This window comes from Varroa destructor, unplaced genomic scaffold, assembly GCF_002443255.2.
Source record: "Varroa destructor unplaced genomic scaffold, Vdes_3.0 BEIS01000001.1, whole genome shotgun sequence".
Classification (NCBI taxonomy): domain Eukaryota; kingdom Metazoa; phylum Arthropoda; class Arachnida; order Mesostigmata; family Varroidae; genus Varroa; species Varroa destructor.
This window is the reverse complement of record NW_019211454.1, coordinates 46,776,989-46,802,674: the sequence shown is the minus strand read 5'-3', so window position 1 is coordinate 46,802,674 and position 25,686 is coordinate 46,776,989. Positions and strand designations below refer to the sequence as shown.

General features: G+C 43.5%; 1 long non-coding RNA gene across 1 annotated transcript; it reads right to left on the bottom strand.

Moving 5' to 3' along the window:
* Nucleotides 1-4,611: 4,611 nt before the first annotated feature.
* On the bottom strand, nucleotides 4,612-22,792 carry LOC147758725 (uncharacterized). The gene is made up of 2 exons (XR_015318493.1): nucleotides 22,638-22,792; nucleotides 4,612-5,771 (listed from the first exon to the last, which is right to left on the bottom strand). It is a non-coding gene; the product is annotated as an uncharacterized LOC147758725 (long non-coding RNA).
* Between the last annotated feature and the right edge of the window lie 2,894 nt (nucleotides 22,793-25,686).

Here is a 25,686-nt window from a genome sequence, read left to right as displayed (position 1 = left end):
TGTTCTTTTAGTTGTCACTGTTCTTCTTTAAGCAACGCCTGCGGCATCGGTCGTGGTGACTACAGCCACACGAAGCGGGTTCACCCTGCCGCTCCTGTTGCGGCTAAAACGCTTGGCGGACGAGGAGCGCTGAGCGCCTAGCTTCGAACATCCCTGTCAGGCGCTGAAATGAGCTTTAGATGGCCATTGAGTATAATTCCTTTCTCCGTCTTCTTCTCATCGCCACCTCCATTTCTGCCTGCCCCGTCCCTTGGCCGCAGGCCGTTCGTTTCTGGCAACGGGCAATCAACCTAGCAGCTACGGCAGTTGCAGCAAGGGCTGACATCGACATCCCAGATGACGACCCCGACGAGGCGAAGAGAACACACGCTTACTCGTCCATAACCCCCTCCAAGCCCGCATTTCAAGAAATTAAAACGCAATTCAAATTCAACAGCGACTCATTTGAACGAAGAAATGTACATTTATTCTCCTCAGGAACATGGGGCTGACGCGCTGAGGGGAACGTAATAGCAAGCAGAAGCCTTGAATAGGTGTACACAATGAAACAACCAGGGATACAAGACGGGCGCTGGGAAGAGACAAAACTGTACCCGTAACAGACAGAAAGAAAGAGTCTGCGAAAAAGCTACTGTGCGAAGAAAGCGGCGAACTCAATATGCATACCCGTACAACACCATTATATAAGCAGGAACAATTTACCATGTCACTTACTAGCTCTGGTGTAATTCGTTGTATCGCTTGCCATGGGAAAGATGCTCCCGTCGTCTCCGGTGTCTCACGCTTAGCCTTCGGCCAGAACTAGTGGGCCGCCTACCCTGCCGTGGCTGGTTTTCTTGCTATCGACGATGACCCAAGTGAAACAGCTGCGATCGTGCAGCCGTTTGTCCTCAGCATCGAACCGGCGCATTCAACGATGCATTCTTTTGTGCATTACGCGCGTGTATGGCTTGAGAGAGATACACTGCCCGTTTTCGTCTTTACGAGTGCGTGTGATCGCCTGTGAACGACGATCACAAGCGCTTGCAAGGACGACCCTACGGAGACGTCTTCGTCATCTTTGGCGGCTAGTTCGCATTTTCCCGCTGGTAGATTCGCTCAACCTGTTTCGACTGGCCTATTCCTATTCGCCATTCATTTGGTTGGCAAATCCCTCTAAACAGTTAAGCGTAACCAAAAGAGAGCCATAATGCCACAGGCAGTTCGGAAAAGCTAAATATAGCAATAGACTGCCCGACTGAGACATGGAAAGAATAAAAGCAAAAAGCAGAAAGAAAACGCGTCCTCTACGTGCAAGCGAGATTGTCGGTGGAACGCTGTCTACGTGTAATCTAATGAGGTCGTTATGCAAAATTACTAATTTTTTCGTCTGCCAAGGCAAAAATGACGAAACTAATTTCTTGCGTTTTTATTGCTCCCTTGCTTCGAAAGAATGTAATGACCTTTTCTACGTTCAGGCTATGCGGTCCTTTCGTGGTGACTAAGAAGGATCCCAACGACACACGCAGACGCGGACTGATAGCTGGTACTGCTTATACCGCTGTTGCGGCGGCGAAACACCTGCGACCGCAAGGTCCACTCCTCAAGAAGGTCCATTTATGCCAAAGAGGAAAAACGACAAATTTAATTCACTTCAGGCACTCTCAAATATCCGCCTGTTCCTTGATCCTAATGCCAGGACGGATGAACTGCGAGTGAGCAAGCCATAGCCTACATTTTTAATCGATAGCGGCTCACTTTACTCGGTGTCCATCTTCCCAAGACAAACTATGTACAGATAGTCACGTTTCAAATACACTTACGTACGCTCACAAATACATGTTGAGTAGGTCGCCTTCTCACTGATATATATCTATCATCGACTGACGTGTTCGCCTGGCGTAAGGCTTCATTAGACATCAGTAACGGTGTCACGGTCAAACAAATGACAAGTTAGCGTGGACACGCGTCATCTGCTACCTTTGACAACGTCCATTGTCGTCTAGTGCTGTCGAAGCCTGTTAGCGTTGCCCGCGTCTGTGCTTGTAGTTCCGGCCGTCAATGGTGACAGTCTGATCCGTTACCTCCCGCTGGGATTGCCTCTATTGCAATCTTCGTCGAATTACTCTCTTCCGTGTCTGACGCCAGATGTCTCCGGAAATCCACTGTAAAACGACGGCACTGCAACTGTGTAAGTGGTAAATAGACGCTGCCAGTCGACCACCGAGTTTGTCGTTGCGCTGCTGGTTAACGTAATAGACAACAAGGAGAACGCCGTCGCCTTGTGGAGTGCTGACCCAGCCGAACAAAGCGGCCTATGTGCACAACAGCGGCCACCACTGCAACGGTGTCTTTCAAGAAGGACTTACGAAAATAGGAGAAGCGAGATAGCTGCGTCTGTAAGAAACCACTGGGTGCTGCCAACGCAATATGTTAAGATAAAGCCCACTTGTTTGCGTTGTTTGCCGTTGGGTTGTGTCGTGGCCGCATCCACTTGGCTTCCCCATGTTGTCCATGCACGTAGGCTCCTGATAGGATCCAGCTAATTGGTTGGTCCTTTCTTGCCTATCAGGCAATGCTCCATCCAGCGGGATAGCGTCGGAACCGACCACCTACATCTCTAAGCTAACAAATCTTGGTGAATTGGTTCCACTTTCCTCTGTTCAACGGGGGACTTGCCTCTCTTAGTAGGTTCTTGCGCGTAGTGCCGAGACTCGTTGCCCGATAAGGTTATCTGTGACGGTAATCGCTTCTTCGGTTGGTAGTCCGGTCTCTCTCCAAAAGAGGTTGTTTGACGGCTTATTATTGGTCTACATACAGTGGTCGCACCGCCGAAAAGAACCCAACGAGCAGCTTTTTATACTTTCTTACCTGTCGCCTTGTTCTCCTTTTTGCCATATAGCTCCACTGCTGACTGGCCGCGGCTTTCCTCCACCGTGCACCAACGCTGCGAACCTATCCGCCATATTAGTTAGTTTGCAGTCCAAAGAGGGAATAAAAACGACAGAGGAAGTAGACCACGTAATGACAACACTGAGCGAGGAAAGCTAAATGGCGTGCCTTCGTTCAAACCAATATTCTTTTTCCAAACAGAACAGCGCAAGCGCTGAACGTAGACAGACAGGCAGGCATGCTCGGCGAAGAACAGCGTCACCAACTATAACCTTTAAAGTCTGGGCGGGCTGAATGAAGAGCAGGTTTTATGTGCAAGTGATTCATTGACATATCGAGCGTGAAATGCTCCCGCTCCCGTTTCTGTCTTTAGTGAAAGAGCTACCATCTCCGGCGTCGCCGCCATTGCCTGCGACTGTCTTGCAGATGGCTACAGGTTTGACGACGTTTGTCTGCTACTAAACGCCGGCGACCCTGCATTCTCATTTAGTTTAAAAATCTGGTCGTCTAGGTACAACACAAGCCATTTGCCCTTAAATTCTTAGCTCACAGCAGCTCTTGGTTGGTCCTGACGTGGCTATCTTGAGCCGTCCGGTGCTGGAAAGCGGTCGGATAACCTTCCATCGGCAACATATCTGCTAATGCTGCAGGTATTGGCAATTACTGTACCCTATTTCAACTAATGTAGAACTATCCGCATGGACCAACGAACAGTTAAGCACCGAGGGTCGAGGACTTTGCTACAGCCGTAGCAATATAATAGCAAACAAGCGTATTCTCTATGGCTGACTTTTCCGACGGAAGCTTCATCGTCTGCTTAGTAAAATAGTTGTCCCTCGTTTCAGCCTGAAAGGCCGATCGAAAAGGATTTCTGTCTGCTCTCTCTTTGGTGCAGTTTCATTTACCGCTTGGGTTCAATCTGGAACGATCAGGCCCAACCATGGAACTCCTTGGTAGTGCACCATTTGTCACTACTTTTGCATATCAATGTACGCGGCAGTGGTGCCAATATAATGCCATCATTCAACCTACATGAGTTCTCTCGATCTGAATTTCAAACAACCTATGGCTGATATTCCTCTGTAAAACTTGCTTTACCCGTATGGCCTCGTGATACGGTAAGAGCAAAAAGGTTCAATATTTAAGATCATACTCAACAAAGAAGGGCTATCAAATTTGAATCGCATGAGGTGGTGAAACGCCAAACTGAAGAAATGAGTCGCAAGTCGCTAACTAACAGGTGTGCATATCTACAAGACCCTTGAACAAGTGGTAGAGTTGTTAGTATTATGAATCGAAGATCAAGGGAAGATGTTTTTATTGAAATAAGCTTCAGCGAAAGCAATTTCGTGTTGATGAATCTAAAATTGACATGCCTGTGACATTGTATGTAAAGGGGCATGAGTTCACACTTTGCAAATTATTACACCCCCAAGTAAAGCACAGGTGGAAGAAGGTATGTTAACACATAATTAAAGATTATAAGATAAACAATTATTATTATTATAATTACTAAATGCCAGTTTTTCGGCTTCTTCTTTTCATTGTTTAACAACTGTTTCAAAATTCATTTACGGTCTTCAAAGCAGCAATTGATCGTGGCTATAAGGTATACAAACTATCTTCTCGCACTGGGTATAGAATCTTCACAATATGAACGTAACTGTTTACGGTGATTTGATAAGATGAGGCGTATTAGGTAAAGGAACATAATATTTGCGACCACAGCTGAATCCAATCTGACGAAGCTATTAATACAATTCTGGTATTTATTTATCAATGTTACCTCATCAGATGATTTATTTTCAAACTTACATAACAAGACAAAAACAGGTTTTGTAACAATGTTAAACAGGGTAAAACCATAGACAGATATATTGCATCGGCGCGTCGCGAAAAATAGCAGAAAATTCGACATACATAACAGGCCTTCCTTGCAAAAAAACATTTCGCATCACAGTGACGTTGTCGTCATGAACTTTATACTATCTTTTGTACACAAATGTCTATTAACTTTCTACGTTCGACGTTTGTTTCAGCAGCTGAAAATCTACTATTTTTAAAGCTATAGGTTTTTTCTTCAGAATTGTATACGCATACCTGCATGAGGGCCTAAGCTAACAATGGATAACAATAATAACATTTGTATGTAGCTATTCCCATTTGCTTTTCAATTATCGTAGTAGAAGTATCATATATATATCGATGTTAGTATTATAATAGACACCGACAACAGCTCTATCATCGTTGCCATCATCATCGTTGTCATAGGTCGACAACACCATTTTGCCGATTTTCCATTGAACTTTTAGCGACGAGTATGATAACAACAATAGCCATAATCTTATAGTAATTATTATATTGTTATTACTAAAACAGATCAATGCGGAAAAGGTATACGTAGGAAAATACATCTTAATCTGGACCAACGTCAGATGTTAAAAGGACTGAAACGTCGTTTCGATACTTTATTCCAAGAAAGATTTAAGTAACTGGTATTTATTGCTGTGAGTTACTGCTGCAGCTTGTACTTTGGCCTGTCCGGTCCTCGACGGTAAACCGCATACACAGCTTGGCCTTCAGAGGTCCTTGGGCCAATTTCACTTAATACTCACTGCTTGGGGCTCGTTCCGTCGGAGATTTCCCTCAGATCTTGCACAGCCGCTCGTGGCCACTGATTTCACCAGCTTGTCGATGATGCTCAAAGCCTTAATAGTTGGGCCTGTAGCTCTGAGGCTGCAGGCCCTACTATTCCGGACTGGACTACTGATCCTTCCGTAGGCTATCGCTGCTACTGTTGGACACTGGGTCGGGAATAACGTATCACGACAGCTCTTATGCTGGAGAGGTTCTGACGCCACCTTCATCGCAGCCATCAACTCGGGGGAAACCTGTAAAGGCTAAAAAGTAGGCTGATGTTCGGCTGGAAGGGCAAGAAGGCTTGGGAAGCTGGGGATAAACCGTGATGATGGATGAAAGTCAACTGCCTAACGAACCAGTCATTTCGCCAAACTAATATGACTGGCGAGCGCTTACTAGGCAATATAATAGTACACAGCAGCAGATCCGAACCGACGAACTGGAGAAACTGCCGTCCTCGACGGCGTCATCTCCGGAAGAGCAAAGTCAACATATGCCTGCAGCCTCAAGGAAGGCAGATTTCGACATAGCGCGCACGCAGTCTTTACAACGAAAGAATACACCGCAAAAACGATCAACAGAGTGACAACTCGATGGTTAATTGGCTCCGCAGATTTCAAGGATCAAACCACCTCCTGCGCCGTCCAAAGGCAGGGATCTAGCACGGATATGTAGGAACCTGCCACGTACCTGTTGGCGCAGTTCTTGCAGGGAGAACCAACAGAGCAGTACGCGTGCTGAGGTTTCGAGCGTATCGTTGTTATAGATAAGCACGATCACATGTACAGCTTACCATTAACTATAGAAAAGCTACTTATGGAGGGTTAACGCTACCTTACGAACCTTGAAAAATGGGTCATCTTAACTAACATTTAGTAGTAAAGTAAAATCATTTTTGATGTATCACTTTTATTTCGCCACAGACACGCTTACTGCTGCAGGACACCGTTGGCAACTAAACGTATGTGAACTACTACATGATGTCGATGATATGAGCTGAGTACCATTGAGTCATATCGTGAAAATGTCCCAAATGCTTTGTTTAAACGACACTTTCGTTGACTAGATGTACTGACAAGTTGGTTAGGTCTTCCCGAAGAAGGCAATGAGCATTTTCACATAATTATCTTTGTTGTTACATTCTTTTCCTCCTACCTATAATTCCATATAAATATGAACTTGACAGCAAGTGCCGGTAGTATGCAAGTTTCGCGATCCTTTACACTATACCGCTTATATTTAACCATCCTCAGTAAATTTTCATATATCATTCCAGCATTTTTGCTCTGCCTCTCTTTGTATAGCTTTCAGCTCTGTCCATCATCCATTTGTCTACAGAATTCTAAACGTCTTAAATTATTTACTGGCTAGTGTGAATTGAGACTTTTCAATATGCCTATCTTCTGTTGCACGTCCCGTCATAGCCGTTGGTGCATGCACATACACCCACCGGCTTATATGCCACCATGGCTGCATGCATGCCAAACCATGAACTCATTCGAGATGGTGTCTCTCCTCCGTGTAAACTCGAACAGTACTGGCAGAGCACCTTTCGTCAAGAAGCCAGTCGAAACAGTGTTTCACCACATCTATCAGGCGGCCGCGGCTGTCATTGTTTGTTTTTTTCCACCAGCCGCTACCCGATTTACGTAATATTTCGGCAAAGGGATGACGCCATCCAACCGGTTCCGCTGATAGTGATCCTGCTACAAGAACTCGACATAATGGCTGCATATACCCCTACAGATGCTAATGGCTTGGTTAGATCTGATGTTCCTATTCTGTCTTTTGTTCTTTCAGCATCGTTTTAAGAATGGAGAGATATGGAGACGGTTGATGCACGAAACGGGACGACAAACACTTAGACTGACAAGCCGGCCAATAAAGAGAGCAGCCGGCAGACATGCGACAGCAATGACTTTCCAACTTCTCCCATTCTCTTGCCTTTCTTGCTTCTTTCACTTGTGTCTCGCACTTTTATACGTTGCCCTATAAGTTCGCTCTCTCTTTCTCTCTCTCTGTTTCTTTCTTTCTCTATCTGTCTATCTATCCATCCATCTATCTCTATCTTTCTCCCTCTTGCTCTCTCTATCTTTCTATCATTATTCTTCTCTCCATTGCACCCTGTTGCGCTACCTAAGGCACTGATAGGAATAAGCGCACGCTTCGTCGCTGAGTGCGAGCAGACGATTGCCCCGTTTTATTATTCGGGGGGCTCGCATGGCAGCTGCTACATCCGCTACAGAGAAAAGAAGAATCAGGATTGCTTCTCGCAGACATGCCCTTTACGCGCCCAGTTTATTTTCCGACGCCGCCGCCGTCACCACAACCACCGTTAGCATTGCCCTTCGCACTAGGGACTCTCACGAGCTTCACCATGCGCAGCATATACAGGCACTCGCGCAAATGTTACCACAGAATACGTGGCAAAGTCGCCAACGGTGGCGTTTCTGTCCCTTTATGTGTGATAGGTATAACACAGACTGGAGAGGGTCAGCGGACATAGCGATTTGACCTTATCATTTCTCTCCGAAAAGTAGCAGTAGGCAAATGGAGTAAAAGAGTAGCAGTCAGAGATCTTCTCTATGGGAACAATTAATCTTTACGAACAATAAGTAAAATAGAGGCGCGTGCACGATCACGTCACCCTGTTATCTGTGAGTCAAGCCTCTATGGGAACTTGTTATTGCTCTTTATGAAGGTTGATCTTCAGGGCAATACAGTTGGTTACATCACTGGAACACAAAAATATCCATAGGTTTTTGACAGAAAAGCTGGCGTAGGGGAAACTATACAAAAAGAAAATGGCCGGCAGCCTTAGGATGTCAGTAAAAGACTTACCGAAAGACGTATGTTACTGCACAACAACAATAAAATACGGCGACCTAGAAGTGTCCCCACGGTGAACTAATGGGAGTACTTTAATAGAATGTGATAAACTTGTGCATGCATCCTGCCCAGTAATTGTCGTTCCTTCCCCAATAGAGAGCTGCTATAAAGAAGACAAAAATCAGTGGTCCTCCGTTCTACGGCAATGCTAAAAAGCTGACAAAGACAGCTTACAGTATACGAACGGAACGCGGAAGGAGACAGGTTGCTGATGATGGCAAGAAGAAAATAACTGCTTGCTTCGGCTGCTAGGCAGAAAATTGCCCGACACCGTTTTAGTAGACGATCAGGAAATGTTTATGCGTAGTCTGTGAAAATGCATACTGCCGAAAATGATACTCGTCGAAACGCTCTAATAGAGGAAGGCCGAGTAACTGAAAAAGACATCAGCCGTGGGCAACGCTGCCTTGTCGTCATAATGAGTTGCAAAACAACGGAGCGCCCTTTTTATTACAATACTCTTACAATACGAGCGAATAGGTTTTTGTGATTTTCGTCATCGAATCTTCGCTCCCTGTTACTGCTCTACCGTAATCACATTATTGTTAGTACATTACATTCCCATTGGCCCCCTTTTCGTGTAAGACCGTTCTTCGATAACAATATTAGGAGAATGTTATCGCTTTTTGTCCGATTCTTCGACTGGCCGTACCCATTGTTCCATATCCCAGCTTTGTTCTAGCTGTTTTCATGCCATTAGCATGCCCGTCGCACCCATGCCGCTGAGATGGTCGAGGAACACCGGCTTTACCGTGGAACCTGTGTTACTGATACCGGTTAATTTGTCAAGTGCTGCTGCTACTGCTTCTAGATAGGTTAATTTTCGTCCTCGTCTTCATACAGATTCGCTCTTTTCTAAGGAAGAGAACTATATTTTTTTGCCATTATCGCTCGGCAAATAAGAGATACGTCTTCTTCAAAGGGCTTTCCACGTTCCTAGCTTATCTTTTGCGTTGATAATCATATAATGCTGAGCCGTCGTCGACCGACGCTGACCGGGAAATCATCATATATAGCTGATAGGGTTTTTACGGTTTCGTTTAGAAGAACTAGCAGAGCTAAATTCGCTAGAATAATGACTGAATCAATAGTGGGGGCCTTTGCGAAAAGTGCCTAGCATTGCATTGAGACATATCCGCATACTGTAGTGTACCGATCCAAGAAGGGTGCCAACTGCGCTTTGGTTTTCTACGAGACTTTGTTTAGCTTAAGTCTTATAATTAGTTTCAGGTTTTCTACAACAGTAGATAGGTTCGTATAATGTTTAAATCACATCTTTTTTGAATGTGTATATGATAACTGACAGAAAATAGGTTCGGTAGAATATAACAAACCTTCCCAGTTCAAAATCCTGAGACAAGAGGAGCTTTGTGTATGTACTTTTGGCACCACGTTAATGTATGTCAAATAAAAATACTCAGCTTGCAAGACTATCAGTATACTAAAAGCCCGTTGCCAAGTTTTTGTATGTATAGGCAGCTTGAAATTATTGACTCAATGTATACCTTATATCATATGTAGTCACATACAAAAAGATAACGTGGCAGTCTTTATGATCAAATTTTGTAACATAAAATTCCATAAATTAGCCTTACATTTGCTGAAAACTGTCATTGCCATATGGCATATGAAAGCACAGAGACTCTTATTAATTATCGATTAGAAGCGATAGACTCGATCGAAATGAGCCGCCATTGAGCATAACACGCATCAGTTCAGCTAAGACATTTGTTCTCCCCATCCCTATAAAATGATTTTTAATTAGGGCAGCACGTACGCACGCACGCACGCACGTACGTACGCACGCACTTCATTTGGGTATGTAGAGATAGATTCACACACGAGACTAATTAAATCGATGAGAACGTCGTTCGTTAAATAAAAGCTTTATTCTTTGTGCGAAGCTATACATTTTTGCCAAAAGGGACCCGCGTCGACTGTTCGTCGTTGAGCTTAGTTGAAGCCTAGCTTGAATTTCCCTTTCCTTATTGCTTCAATTTATCATTTATGCCCTAATTTTTAAGGTGTGAAGGGTGTGAAAAACGCCAGATAGCGTTGGGTCCGATTTTATGGCCGAAACTTTCCATTTAACGATATCCTGGATTTTTTAGATAGTATAGTATAAGATAGTATAGTTAAAACGGAACTATATGAGACGGGGTGTGTATGGTTGTTTTCAACTTCTGCTCTTTAAGATCACCTTCTGTCTTTTTCGGAATCACACAGAAGTTCCAAATGTTCTTTATTTTTTTTTAAACCCAAGAATTCGAATATTAGAAACGTTTCCTCATACCCTAATATATCTAGTTTCTAAATAGCACTTAAGGAAATTATAACAGGCTACATTTAATCGTAGCAGCAGGATATACATCCAGTTTAAACATAAATTTAGCATTCGTATGCTTTTTAGTACCGTTTAACTTCAAGACTAAATATATTTTTTTAGATTAGCAAAATCTCTTGGTCTGTGCACAACAGCTGCCCGACCCGTATATCATTTAGGCATAACGTACACGCTCCAGCCTTACTAAGAGACCCATAACCCTCCCATTTTACCGACCGGTTAAATCCTCGTGATTCTGAACTAATAGAAGTTAGCTTCGTGCTGAAACGGTCGAGTTGAGGTCGCAAGATGCCATTAGTTCGAGGTCAACTGACGTTGGCCTGCCTAGATCTGACGAGAGCGGCTTATGAATTCGTTTTTTTGCAGTTTTGGCCTCGCTGACAAGAATCGCTTGTCGAATATGGCCAAATATCTAATAACAATAATAAATATAAGATAAAATAAAATAATAGTCCCAGTAAATTAGCTTGTGGAACATTGTTTTATACTTTTTGCAGACTGAAATTTAACAAAATACTCTACATCATTGATATTCGTTATGGTTTCAATTTTGCCGAATCGTGTATGCCAGTTTCAATATCTAAGAACAAAGCAGTAAAACAGCTACAGACAAATTTTGATGTTTCGTCCCAAATCGAAATGTTAAGGTCTTTAAGTGGTCTTGCCTAGTCAATATAGGTGTGAAGGGAAAATCAAATGTACCATGGAATATTAATGTATTTTTATGAGCTATAAATAAGGATTATGTACACGAAAGTCTGCAAAAGATCCATGTGCTTCCGTATGTTTACTAAATTACTGTGAAGAAAGCCTTTCAACTTGACAAGTTTTCCATCCTATACAGTTAATAACGATAGGAAGAACAGCTCAGCTAGGGAACGTCGTAGAGAAATTTTATGCGAAGATCCACTGCGTTTTTTGGTGGCCAATTTGCTGTCAGCGTATTTTGCATCAAGGATATATACGCTTATTTCAAACTTCGGCATTTCATAACAGGTGCAGATTCTACGGGCTTCGGCAATATTGGGGCACACGCCGAGCCTTTTCACCCCTCTTGGTAGCACAATACTATACTGCTATCAAACGTCTGTGATCAAGTCTAAATGTAGATAACCATCGGTCCCATCTACCTACATAGAACATATGGTACACACGCTATAAGGGCATATATTGTATAGTATGATAAAGCGAGTTTGCGAAACTGTAGCATTTTACTCTTAGCCCAGAGCAATGCTAAACGACTGTTTGAACTCGAATAAATACTTCGTTGCCCCTAGCTTCATGCGGTGACATAATATCATACTTAGTCCGAATCTCATAGAGACCCCTCAAAGTGGCATTGCCACTGCTGTTGCGGCCTGTTCATTCGTTGTCAAGGCACATAAGAGATGACACGAAAGCTCTGATCCGACCTGATGAGAGGTTGCGTATGTAACCTGGCAAAAAATCTGTTGACGACCGGATGCTAATAGCGGAATTTCTATGTTTAGCTAGGTGAGAACGACCAGTCAACAGCATTATCGTCGCTCAAAGTCGTTTGGCTAAAAAGGCCCAAACTCGCACAAAAGTGACACACCACGTAGACGACCAACTCTCCCCTGGTCGTCCATAAATCGATCACATGCAGAGTAATAGTGCAACATAAAATGCAACTCACGTTCAAGGCCAACAGCGTCGATTTCGTCTAAAAAAATAGGCCGGACAGCCAAACAGTTAAGCAATTAATCCCACAGCAGCTGATGGCTGAGGCGGTAACAACAACTGTTTTCAATAACGATTCCGAGACGCAAAACAAAGAAAAGGAAGCTAAGAAATCGGACGACAGCAAGATAATTGAAAGCGGAGAGCGGCAGGTAGAACAATAACATGAGTGGGCGACGAACAGTTTTGGGGAAGCTAAGCGGATTTTAAAAAAAGCTTTCAAGTTGGTTTTCTCTATTAGCTCGAACACCACCTTAGCTAAATATTACACTGTCCAAGTATATAAATGTTTAGAAATGAAAAATTATATGTGTACGTGTTTAAGTATATTGGTAGTAAATAACCTCTTCTCTAGGGACGCAACGAAGAAGTTGAGTACACAGGCCCGTCGTGGGGAGAACATTCATACAAAAACGAAAAGGCTATAACTGGGCGTAGAAGATTCACAGAAGGCTACGGCTGCACCCCCGTCTATACACACAAACAGAACACCTACAGAGCGACGATGGGCCATAACGATAGCGACGATACGAAGACGGGGAGGTGAGGTAAAACATATGGGATGGGAGGAACACATGCGCCGTAAAGGACGGCACAGATTTGATTCGGGATCGACCGAAACTGTACAAGATTGTCCGTTTTGGGTTGTACCATGACCTCAGCTACGATACTAGCGAGCCATCTCTGTTAGCCAGCAAAACACAACATAGCCAGCAAGATAAAAGCCGCGCATGCGATTAGCTTTAATGACGCTGTACTGTTGTGAAGGGTATAAAGGTGCGCCTGTTGGGGCTACTAACTAGCGGTTACGAAAAAAGTATATCATAACTCTTCCGTGTCTTTCTTCACGATTATCGTCGCCTTCACGCACAAGAGTAACCAGTAACAACCAATAACTGAGGTGATCTACATCGTTTGGTCTGGACGAAAGCTACGCTCGAGCCTGAAGGCTGTAAAATGTTTATTTCCGTGATATTTTTTTTATAAAATCCCCATATCTGAAGTTACAAGACACATTTCGGAAAATCGACAATATTTGAAATAAAATCACTCACAAACGCTGCGCGCACACCGGTGTTGCGGATCTCATTTTAGGCGATTGTTTTAAAAATATAGATTGAAAGTTGAGAAATCTCGTGATCAATCCGAAGGAAATGTACTTCGAGCGATACTCACTTCTATATCGGAATTCAAAAGTTAGTATTTGATCTCTTAAGTTAAATATACACTTACGCAGTATTTGGTGAGGGTTGCTTATCCTTGTTTCGCATTTACAAGCGCTGAAAACTTTGTTCGCTGAGTACTTTGACAAGATTCTATGTTTTTGGATGATCATATACCTGTCAGATTGATTCTAACAAATCAAACAGAATTAGAAGAAAATGTTTGATTTTGTGAACACTACAGATACATTTCACAATAAAAAAGAAGAGTTAATATTTCTTATTAAGATTTAATATTCTTTGCTAGAATCCGAAATCTTGCTAAATTTCTTGCTATATTTAGGTCTCTTGCACTAACTGCAGCACTGACTTTATCACTGCATACGATGCGAGCTCATATAAAAAGCACTTGGAGGCGTTTAATGGGCAAGCTATTATAAAACTGTTGTGGATTCATTGATCAGCAGAGTCGTGTCAGAAAAGTGCCCGTCTATTGGGTGTCCGTCAGGCTCATTTTTATTTAGATTTTTCTTTTTCTAACGAGACACGACGTGCATGACTTTGACTTTTTTGCTAGTTCACCACATGTGACTATATCGCAAAAAGAAATAAGGCGTACGGCAACAAAGCGTAGACGAAACCCCTTTTCAACAAATTGGCCCAATTCCCATTTGGTACCCCGAGGTCCCACAAGCTCTGATGTTTCCGCAGCGTGGCGTACTGCCCGCATCCTCCCGGCTTTGCCACTATAGTGTCATTTTTGTTTCCCCATGCGACAAGACTCCACGCCGACTCGTGTCGCTATCGACCCTCGGCGCTCATAGACTAATGTAGACTGCCATCTGAAGCCAGGATGTCCGACCCCGTGACTTGTTAAGGTCAGAGCTAAAGTTGTGATCGAGTCACTGGGCAGAGTGAGCTTCTTCATCATTCTTATGCTAGTGCTGCCGGCTGATGTGAAAGTCTATTTGAGTAATGCCAGACTGATTGCCGTACAGCGTTGCGATCACAGTCACCACAACCTCTTACATCTGTAGGCAAAGACGGCGTGCTTACTCCGTCACCACTGCCTTTACCGTCTGTGTCGCTCAGTGACGCTGGGTATAAAGAAGCAATCTAAACAGAAGCTGTTGCAGCGACTTCCGCTAGTCGTCCGGGTCGCAAGGGGTAACGGTAAATTCGTGCAAGTGAAGTGATTGCTTTCTCCCAATTCACTTTGTTGGGGCAGCTTTGCTTGCCACGATACGCTTACGTCTCTGCCGTACGCATGTCACCTTCGTATAGAAGATGCTGCGCTATATATATATATGATAGAGTTTCTTTTAGATGAAGAAAGACGAAGGAAGAGTTTTGTTAAAAACAACCGCATACAGTTATCATTGACGTTCGAGGGACTTAGTTAACATGGTATATAGTCGTGTGTGTGTGTGTGTGTGTGTGTGTTTGTCAGGCAACTCTATACCTTTTTAAGTGTAGAATTACTACATATTAACGTGTTGTTCGAAAATTTACAAGAGAAAAACGACGATACCCATGTTGCCCATTATGGGGTCGTAACTGTCTCAGATTGTCTATCATTCACAGGCAACAGATCGTAAACGAAAATAAGTGGGCCTTTAGTTACACTACCAGGATAGGCTACGCTAGAAATACTAGCTAACAAGCCCGATCAGTGTAGTGGCCAAATCATGGCGTGTTATGTTATTTATTAGAGTAATCAATCATCACTGAAAATGATACAGTGTCTCAATATTTTCAAGTTACGTTTGCCTCCAACAGTTTACAAGAGAATCACCTCGTGTCACTAGCTCCAAAGCTCGTAGCATATTTAACAGGTCGCATAAGGCGCTCGAAGCCTTCCCGATAAACACTTCGGGCCTTATATTCAACCAAATGTAAAACTATAGGGAGAAACTGATAATTTCTTTATACTTAGTACTACGTTATGGCTATTGTGAAGTGAATCAGTCATTACACAGATACAAAGGACCACAGTAGAAATTTATATCCCCCCGACTACAGTTCTCTGCTGTGCGCACGAATCGATCGTTCTACACGGGCTTCGTTCAACTCGCTTGTCACAACAAGCGCATCCAATGCTAGCGAGTCTGTTATATTTTTTAGCTTTCCAGTAGACGTATCTACGGGTTTAACAGTTAGCTATTCGGTCGTTTCTCGCCTTTTGCTCTAGACAGCTCTTATAATTGAAATGCTTAATAATGATTCCCTCTCCTGTCGTAGTTCAGACATGTAACCTATATCCGGCAAAAACTAATTCCGTCCACTCCCTATTTTTTTTTTTTGAGTCAATGACGCTTACATAGACTATAAAGTGCGATTAGAATCTTCGAAAACAACAGAACCAATTCAGAACAGAATCAATTCGAATGGGCGTTTAGAAGGCACACGTAGAGCTACACAAACTTACCGCCGTACCGGATATTTGGCGTCTTTTACGTTGAAATTATATGGATAGTACATGAAATATCAAAACGAAAAGGAACGAACCGAAATAAACGTGTGTCTGTAAAAAAAAAAAAACGAATCGCACGTTAATTAAGACCCCGTCAAGGCTTTCCAATTTAACTTTGATTTCATCTAAGTTATGTTTGTAAACATAATTTCGCTTAGCTTATATATTGTGCAACTTAGAGAAAAAAGAGAGTGAACGATTCGGGATTGAGTAACTTTTTCGATCGTTCTACGTTAAACTACGTCATTATCAGTGCATTAATCAGAGGATAACAAATTTAGAAAGCAGGCCACATTGAACAACAGAATTGTTCATCAGTTAGTAACTAACAGGACCAAATTAGGCACTTTCCAAGCTTATTGCCATTAGTCGAAGTAACAGGACCTGTAGTCCAATTATTGCAGTGTTTTACTATCCTTACTGTCACTTAGTAGCCCCAACATTTGGGTTGCTTTTACGTAACAATCGTTCAAAATCGCTCTGTACGCACCGATAAAAGAATACTCTGTTTAATTTTCTATGGACGTCTTGTGTTACCCGTAACACTAACTATTATCTGCCATATTTCTCAACACAAAATCGATAGCTTTTATATTTTCAAGGATACTTCTGTTATTGGACCTGATACAAAATATACTAATATTTAGGCATGTATACCCGTGCTGTGTCAGGCCGCTGATTTAATTCGTTTCATCATATTGCTACAACATTGCTAAGTCACACATGCACACTTTTGCATGAGTTTTAAGTCAATCATCAGCCGAATGAAACTATGCATAGTGGCCTCACCAATTCAGGCACAGCTGTTTCGGCCGTTCAGTGAACCTTTTAACTTGTTCAGGTGGAAAAGTTGGTCGTTATGTGGAATAGCATAATCCGTCTACGATGGACTAGCGACGGCCTTGGCATTCAGTTATATAAAAGCGGAAAACGGTTGTCCTTGCCGTCCGCGGCCGCCCGTTACTGCCCCTGTTGACGCGTTCGGAGTAGTTAGTAAGGGTTTGCGGTTCACTAGCGATATTACGTATGCCGAAACAGTTTCTTCTGCTCCTTCCGACCTCTATGTCTGTTGGTCCTCATTCGTGCGCAGCTCTAATCTACGTAGTCATCGTGAGCTAGTCTATGAGCACGTGGAACGCTAGTTTCGAGCTGGCGGAAAGCGACGGCAAGAATGACAGACAATGAGGGCCTACGCAGCCAGTGGCGTAACTATACGCAATTCTTTTTCGGTCCAACCTGAATTAAACACCCATCAGCCAGCCAGGTAGTTTCTCAAGAGTGAATACTTTTCCGGTGTCCTCGCGGTGTCTTGGATACCGCTTCTTCCACCGCTGCTGCCTCCAAGCCGTCTACCTAAACACCGAGTTTCTCGGTTCTGCTCGAGTTGGCTTTCCTTCTCTCTCTTAAACAGTGAACCATGCTGCTTCATATGCTCGAACAGCCCCTACCCCTCAGCCGACTACCTCTCGAACTGGTCTTCCTGCCGCCTTTTGTGACTCCCCACTTTCGAATGCTCCTAGCTGCTTGTTTTCCATTTTCTGTAGCTGATGCAGACGCTGCTGCTGCCACCGTCGCTAGTACACTTCTTTATCGCAGCCGTTCCTGGCCAGAGTCATTGTCCTTCGGGTCTTCGTCACCCGCTGAGTTTTCGGCCGCACGAGTGCACCGCGATATCCTTCGTTTGGTGGGCGCTGCTTCGGTTGCCGATACTTCCTCGAACGCGCTGAGGCGGCAAATGGGACAGTTCTCCTGCTCTTACTGCCGCCCCCTTAGTGTTATTCTATCGCATCCACCAGTGTGCTCTCCACCGTTCGGTTCTGTCGCGAGAGGCTTGACTCTCTTGATTATTTCTCCCCTCTTAAAGCACCCCACCTTCTTTTTGCGTTCCTTTGAGATGCGACTGCCCATTCTGTCTGACAGCCAGTTACTCGCGCCTCCTGAACCGCCGGACACTCTGGATGCATTATTGGTGTCATGAGGGTTGAGTACGCTAGCAGACTGTAACAACATTCATAATGTCTTGTGCTAGTTACGCTGCCCTTCTAGCTGGCGTTTGTAAGCGTCGTAAGCAGAAGCAGCACCTATAGCAGGACTATAGTTTGGACTCAATGAAACCCGTATTAATCTGTTATCTAGGACTGAATTTTGGTGTTGTTGGAGCAGTGCCCATGCTGAAAGTAAATTCGAACGGTTCGGAGTTGTGTTATGGACGTGACGTAGAATGAAGAATGTCACTTTCGGAGAAAACATTAGCATTCTTTACAATAGATAAAACCTGAGCCATGAATGTGCCTCTTATTATGTTGCTGCTTTATCTTATAAAGCATTTATTATGTTATGAGTCAGAACGGCACTCAATAGCGGACACGTCACTCTTGAGATTCGGTTTCGTTTTCTCGGGATTTTAGAGTTGCGTTCAAAGACCCAGTGCCGTGAACCTTTGGCAAGCCTTTAAATGTGACGCTAACAGCAATCTCTTATATGGGCTCTGAAGGTGCTTTGCAGCAAATCTGTATACAACGTACCGCAATTGGCCGTTCGATACGGAACAGGTTGGGTCAGGGTTTTGTAATGGAAAAAGACCAAATTCATCTACCCACTCTGAAGTGTCCGTTCTCACACTCAATATTTCTACATTTTATGCTACCTTGTGCTTCTTTGTAAACAACAAAAGTATCGCTTTTCAGACTAAAACTCTAAACTAATTTTAATTGTTTAGTTAATTAATTAGTTTAGATGTATCTTTTAGCTATCCTGGGCCGGAAACGTCTTCACCGCGCAGTAAGCTATGCACGGGATGCCGCCGCACGCATAGAACAGCCTTGAACACTTTAAACGTACCTGCCTATCTGATTTTGCACTATATAAAGCATTGAACCGCAAGAATAGTAATAGGATTTGCGCCAAAAAGTACCAAAGATCAACTATATGCTTTGCATTTTACGCCAGTAAAACAACCACAGAAAAGCACCTCTTGTAAGGGTTCATATAATTATATTCCAGCCAAACGCACAATTATCCTTTCTATTGATAAGTTCACAGCCTGCTTACGTGCCTTGCCGTGAAAGGCGCGTCTATATCGAGCTGACGATGTTGGTAGATCGAATTCAATTGCGCTAGTTCTCCGCAATTACAAGTAATAGTAGCAGTACGGATACTGTTTTACGGCCTTTCTTTTCCAACCAGCCAGCTTAATATTTCTAGTTTCGCTATTAATACCATTAGACGAGCCTCCTCAACCAGATATCCACGGATCGCTTTACTATGCTAATTGAATATGTGTATCGCGCATGTTCAGATGTACGACAAAGATGTACTCTGGGTCTGTTTGTAACACCGTCAGCCCACAAATGGAATCTGCTAGATATTAGTATTGACTCGTTCCTTTTGGCATACTTTTCCCTGCGCGTATGTCTGCATCGATTGTGTAACAGCCCTGTGCCCATATTGCCTATTTGAAGCAGGCAGAGGAAAACAATTTCAATGAATTGATTGAAATTCAGCCACCGCGCTCCCCTAATCCCAGTTTTAAGGTTATTTATACAGGGATACACTGTTCGAAATTCTGCTTCGACAGAACAGGGTCCTGCGGATAACGAAAAATGCGTATAATGAAAAGTCCTAACCGCCAATGCAACAGAACTATCTGGAGCGCAGTCGGGTTTAAATAAAAATTATTTTATGATACTTAGCTCGTGCACAGCAACCGTGCTAGGTCGAAATACGTACGACTTATAGGAACGATTTGATGAGCTGTACGCATGTATTAGAGAAGAGGTGAAGGACAACGGTTGAATTGGGGACCTGTACATCGAACTACAAATTTAGAGGGGCACTTTTGAAATATCCAATTAATAATATACTATTATAATTTCTCTTCTTCTATTAGTTGTTGTTGTTAGCTGTTCTTATTGTTGATAAACTACCGGGCTTCCGTTGTGACAGGGCGGCATTTCGTTCATAAAATGTAATTAAACGCATTCACGACGAAAGAAGGCAAATCTAAGACACGCGTTTAGGAGCGAATCTAGTGTTTTTTTTTAATCAGAAATAGAGCTTTTTATTTAAGTGGTGCGACCAAATTTATGGCTTAGCGAAACTGACTTTGATGAAACGGTGTCGGTCCTTTACGTTTGTATCATATCATACACGCGTCACACAGATGGTGATTTTTACGTTTTAAACGCTAACCCTTTGCCACACGACATGTCCTTTCTTCTTGCCTGTCATCTAAAACAGACTTGTTGGTGCGAACCATCAAGAAAATCATTACTTTTCTTCTCTTCGAATGTATGAGACCTTTCGCCCCTCATTTTTTATATATAATCTACGAGCATCTGCTCGCCACACCATCATTGGTTCTATTTTTCCAATCATAAAACGAAATTATAGTTAAGCCGTTTTCTATACGTGACGTTGTCTGTGATACGTGATAATTAATGGGCAGCATGTAGGACGTTGTGTTGCTTAAGGCCGTCAACATGCTTTGCAGTAGTTCTTTCCTCCGGCCATTCTGCAAGCGTGAGTGTGCTTAACACGGCTTGTCACGCTAACCGCTATTGGAGCGCACAGGGCCTATCATCAGAGGCAGTCTTAGTTGTTCTTGATGCTGCCACTGCCACTGCCACTGCGGCCGCCTATGAAGGCCCTCTTCTTCTCCGGAAAAACTACCATGGTCACACTCCTCTATCTCACCTACTACTAAATCGCCTGTTATTAAGTGCTGCTGTGGCTCCCCGTCACAGTTATTTATACCTGAGTCTAATCATCTAACCGACAGTGGCCAATTTAATAGAATCACCTGGAGAAACTGAGGAAAGATTGGTTGACCGCAAGGGAAAAATCAGAAAGGCCCAAGTACTGAACAGGAGCGCTTGTCGGACGTCTACGAACAGAGCATGTAGAGGAGCTGCTGCCAGACTGCTACAATTATTCACTGGGCATCATGCCGTAAAATTAGTAGACAAAGGCTCACCGACGAAGTATGAAAAAGCGACAAGATAAAAGCGAGAAATGGCCGAAGGTTCCTGACACAGAGCGCCAGAAGAATATCTGATATCACTCCAGTCTGGCCGAACGATTAGCGATAATTTTAGTCGGACGATCAATACCAATGTCCTCAGCTCAAGGATTGTGACTGGAACGAGGGACAGCTTTTCAAAGTGTGTCGCTATCCTTATAAAGCTTGCAAATCTGAAGGGAATGACATATCAATAAGGAAACATTTTTGGCTGCTACTTATTTCGTCCAATCACTTTCTGAAAACGATAGGTCAGAAACTAGATAAAGCCAATAGAATTGCGGCTGTTACTTTGTTGAGAGGCTGCGAACCTGCGATTTCTAGAATAGCCATTTCTCATGTTGCGATCAACAAAAATCGTATTTTTTAACAAAGCAGAAAGCCTTCACAATTGGGGGTTCAACAAATGGTACCTGCACCAATTTTGGTATTCGTGTCTAGATGTTGAGTCGCGTAAAACCTCGATTGATGCGCTAGTAGGAAACCAATTCCCGAACGCAAACATTCGGCATATTTTTCCGAATCTGTTTGCAATTCTGTACTTATCGATAGCCATGTCAATGTTTCATAACCAAGGGCAACATACAGGGGCAATATTTGAGCCGATATAGTGAACTGGCGACATTATTCCCTGTACATAATTATTATGAACGGGTGTAGTAGAAAAACCGCTTAAATTATATATTAGCACAAGGATATATTACGCTCCTATCCGTCGCTCTTTGATGCTTAGGACAATTAGTAAACGTTAAAGGCCGCCGTCAAGTTGAGCACGAGCAGCTAGACGCGCATATGAAGAACGTCTTCTGCATAGGGGGTCAACAGATAAAATTATTAGGGCGTCGATGATAAATACAATCTTGGATTAATACGAATATTCAGTGTGAATCCCTGATCTGAGGCTACGTGAAAAGAGGTTTCCCTGCTTATTAAAATCTGGCTGCCGTTCACAGCAAAAAAAAACTTAGGTGTAATATGTTGTGTTGTGTCCTGGCGCGCTGACTTCGGTCTCGGAAAAGTCAGCATTAAGCCAGACCACTGAAACCTAGGTTATAACACTACGTTGAATCAAAGGCGAAAAGTCGGAGCACACGCTTTTGTTACGTAATTGGTCTTTGACCAGTTTTCAAAGTCGAAGGTACCCTGTTCGCAGCGTGTGCTATTTTGTACGGTTCATAATTTTGCTCAGATCTTGAAAATAAACGCGTGAATAATCATAATTCAGAAGTACGTATTGTAGCTGTGACAATTTTTGCCTGCTCAAGATTGGCGCTTTGGTCTACATAGATGTTTTTATAGTTCTATAAACTGTAAATAAAATTTATAAACAAGAATTTAAATCATACGATTTTTCATAATCAATCTGCATGCTATCCTCTATACGACTTTAAATTATACTGAGGTTTGATGAAGTAAGAGTTTATCGTATCTAGACTGTCTACTTACTACCTACATACACATATGACAGGGGAATAAAAACAAGAAGTTATATCATTATTGTTACTATCTAAAATATGGTTATGTCAAGCTATTTACATATTGTGCAGCTGTGTCCTAAAGCTTGCATAAGCTCTCTGCTAGAAGCCTGAGGCCAAATGGACGTAAAAGGTCACAAACAGTCGCCTGCACGATTTTCATGCTCAAATGTCGCTTATAACGTTCCATCGTACGCATGCATAGGACGTTCTCCGTTGCTGCTGACTTGATTGGTCGTTTTGGATACCACCCGTCCAAATACGCCCATTAGAATTGTAAGATTTCAACAGTGTTTCCCAAATGTGCGCCTGCGTGCAGGCAGTGTTCGTCGAAAACACACGAATAGTCTACGTGCATAAGACTATGCACTTGCCTAAAGGCAGGTTTGCTTCGTTATTCCTTAGACGGAAAGGATAGGCGTTTCATGACCAGGTCATAACTGCCATTTAGCGCGGCTGTCCACGTTACTTGCTTGTCTAATGTTTTGACATCTTTCCATATGCTGCTAATGCTTTCCTAGTGATTTCTTTTCTACACAGCAGCAGTACTACGGGCAACACTAGCATCGGTGGTGTTTTGTGCATCATTAGTTCGTCTTTTCTCTCTCTCTCTCTCTCTCTCTTATGCGCTTCGTTAGAAGAACTGAAATAGGCAGATGACTAGGTAGGTTCCGGGTGCCTGCTACCAAACCAACCTGTCTATCCATGTATACCGACCAATACTGACTAGTATTACCGACCGTTACATGACGCGCGCCGCACCATGTCCTTTCTCCCTCCGGCTAATAGACCACAGTGTCATGCGCAGCCAGATCGCGTGATCATATCTGAAACGGAATATCTACTGTGGTAAAGCTACAGCTGCCACTGCTGCTATTCTGAGCAAAGCAGCGGCGATTGTCATGACAAAACATACAGAGTCGAAGAGAAGGAACGTATCTCAGAGCACGTGAAACGTGCGTCATTGGCGTTCATGTTATCGTCGGCCGCTGCTCTTCGTATTTCCCGAATGGGGCAGTAGAAGCTCGAGCAATTTGGCGACGCCGCTGCCAACTGCCGAATCAGTGGACCAGTTGACTGTCGCGGGCGTTGGGCCCTGAACGTCGCTAGTGCGATTTAGCCTAGATCTACGTTTTGTTTCCTGCAGTCGCTGTCGTCTAAGCTTAACCATAGCGTAAACAACACTTAGTCAAAGGATTGTGGTAGCGGACCGCTGGCTAGCTTAACTGAACGAACGACAATGCCTGGACATTTCAGTCCTACTGCTACCACTGCGAATACTGTCTATGTGTTTCCGACACGATCGCTACCACCATCAGCGCCAGTGTGAATCATGGGGCGGCTAAAATGAGGCTATGACCACTCGCATTTTTCTTTAGCTAGCCGCGTGGCGTGCGCATGAATTCGTGTCTGAGCGCGTCAGTACAAAACATGAGTTTGGTATGTTAGCGGCAGTAATGAACGACAGTGGTTGTCACCGGGGAGGGGAGGGGAGGGGAGGGGGGAGGGGCGCGGGGGGGAATAACATTAGTGAACGAATCAGTGACAGTATGACGGAAGCGCGCAATCGACGAAAAAACTTCCTGCTTTCTTTCTATGGTAATTTCTATGGATAGCAGATACTAGCTACTGCCGCCGTTGGCGACGCTGTTACAGCTGCCGCGACCGCCGTCGTGTTCGTAGAGGAAGGGTGCAAGGAACACGGAAAGTGGGACCTGTCCGGTACTCGGTTTGTCCGCAGTTTGTTACCTTTGTTGTTTGCTACTGGTTTGCCTGCTAGCTACTGGCAGGAATACGGCGAAAGAAGAAATCGTCACTGGTCGCTTTATGAGAAACATCGCATCTACTGCTGTTGCTCACCGGTGCGGTTAAAGCCTGGCAGAAGCGTACGAGAGAAGGGCGAAGGGATGTTCTCTAAGCTGATATCGGTTTATCGGCTTGTCTTATAGCGAAATGCGACCGTCAGCCAAGATGTGGCCGTGTGTCGTAGCGGTACTACGAAATGTCAACGGATAGAATAAGAGACAAAAAAGAACGACGAGGAAAAAGGACATTATAGAAACATGAGAAAGACGAAATTTGGCAAACGATCGGAAATATGTCGCGGAAGTGGATGCTACGGTTGTCAGGCTACTGGAGGAAAACAGAGCGCCAAGATCTGTGTAACAGCTAGCCTCGAACGCCAACTTGGAGAGGGGTCGCTGCCATTTAAAGAAAGCGATTTCGGTTGGTGGAAGCACGAGTATATGAACGAACAAATACGAGAGGACAGTGGTAGATGCGTTGTTCGCTCGCTTGGCCTAAACAGGCAAAAATGAAGATTAACTTTACAGTGACTAAGCGACAAAGAGGCCTCAGTAGGAGCGTCAATGTACAGATTTTTATCAGTTGCCAACATAAGCATTACAGTACCGCATATGCACACTACTCAATTACAGGCGAAAGGCCAAGATTTTAGGATCAATGAACTCTCCCAGCAGTTGCTCAAGTTGAAAGGCGCTAGCTTAACGATGACGATGTTGAAGCACAAAGGTGGCTTTTTGGAACAAGTTGAGGTATTTTTTTTTTTCACTGTGATGTAACTTTTAACTTCGAAGCAAACTTACAACCGTGTGCATCCAACAAGTTGTTACAGTAACGCGTGAAAAAAATTGAAAAGTCTTTTGTGTCGAAAATTACGTAAATATATACTAAATTCAATCGGTGCATTTGACTATCATGAATCGGTGCATCTGACTATTTGAATCAGTGAAATAACAGCAAACTAAGTTACTCCTCGGAGTCCTTTTCAATAACCAAAACATACTAACATAAGTACACATCGTTAATCGATATGACTCTACTGTAGTTAGTGGTTGACGCAGACGTCGAAGCTAGAAAGGCTCGACACTTTTCAGACTTCACCACTGGATAGGCACAGCGTGCTCCATCCGGACCGTGTGGAGTCGCGTATACGTGGGCGTCACGTGAAAACGCTGTCCGAGATATACCGTAGTACGTATTCAACATGAAGATATCCGTTGTTTTTTGTACTGTTCAGTTCCTGTAAGTTCAGCCGTTATTCCTCTTCGAAAATATTGTACGACGACTCTCCCAATCGATGAATAGTA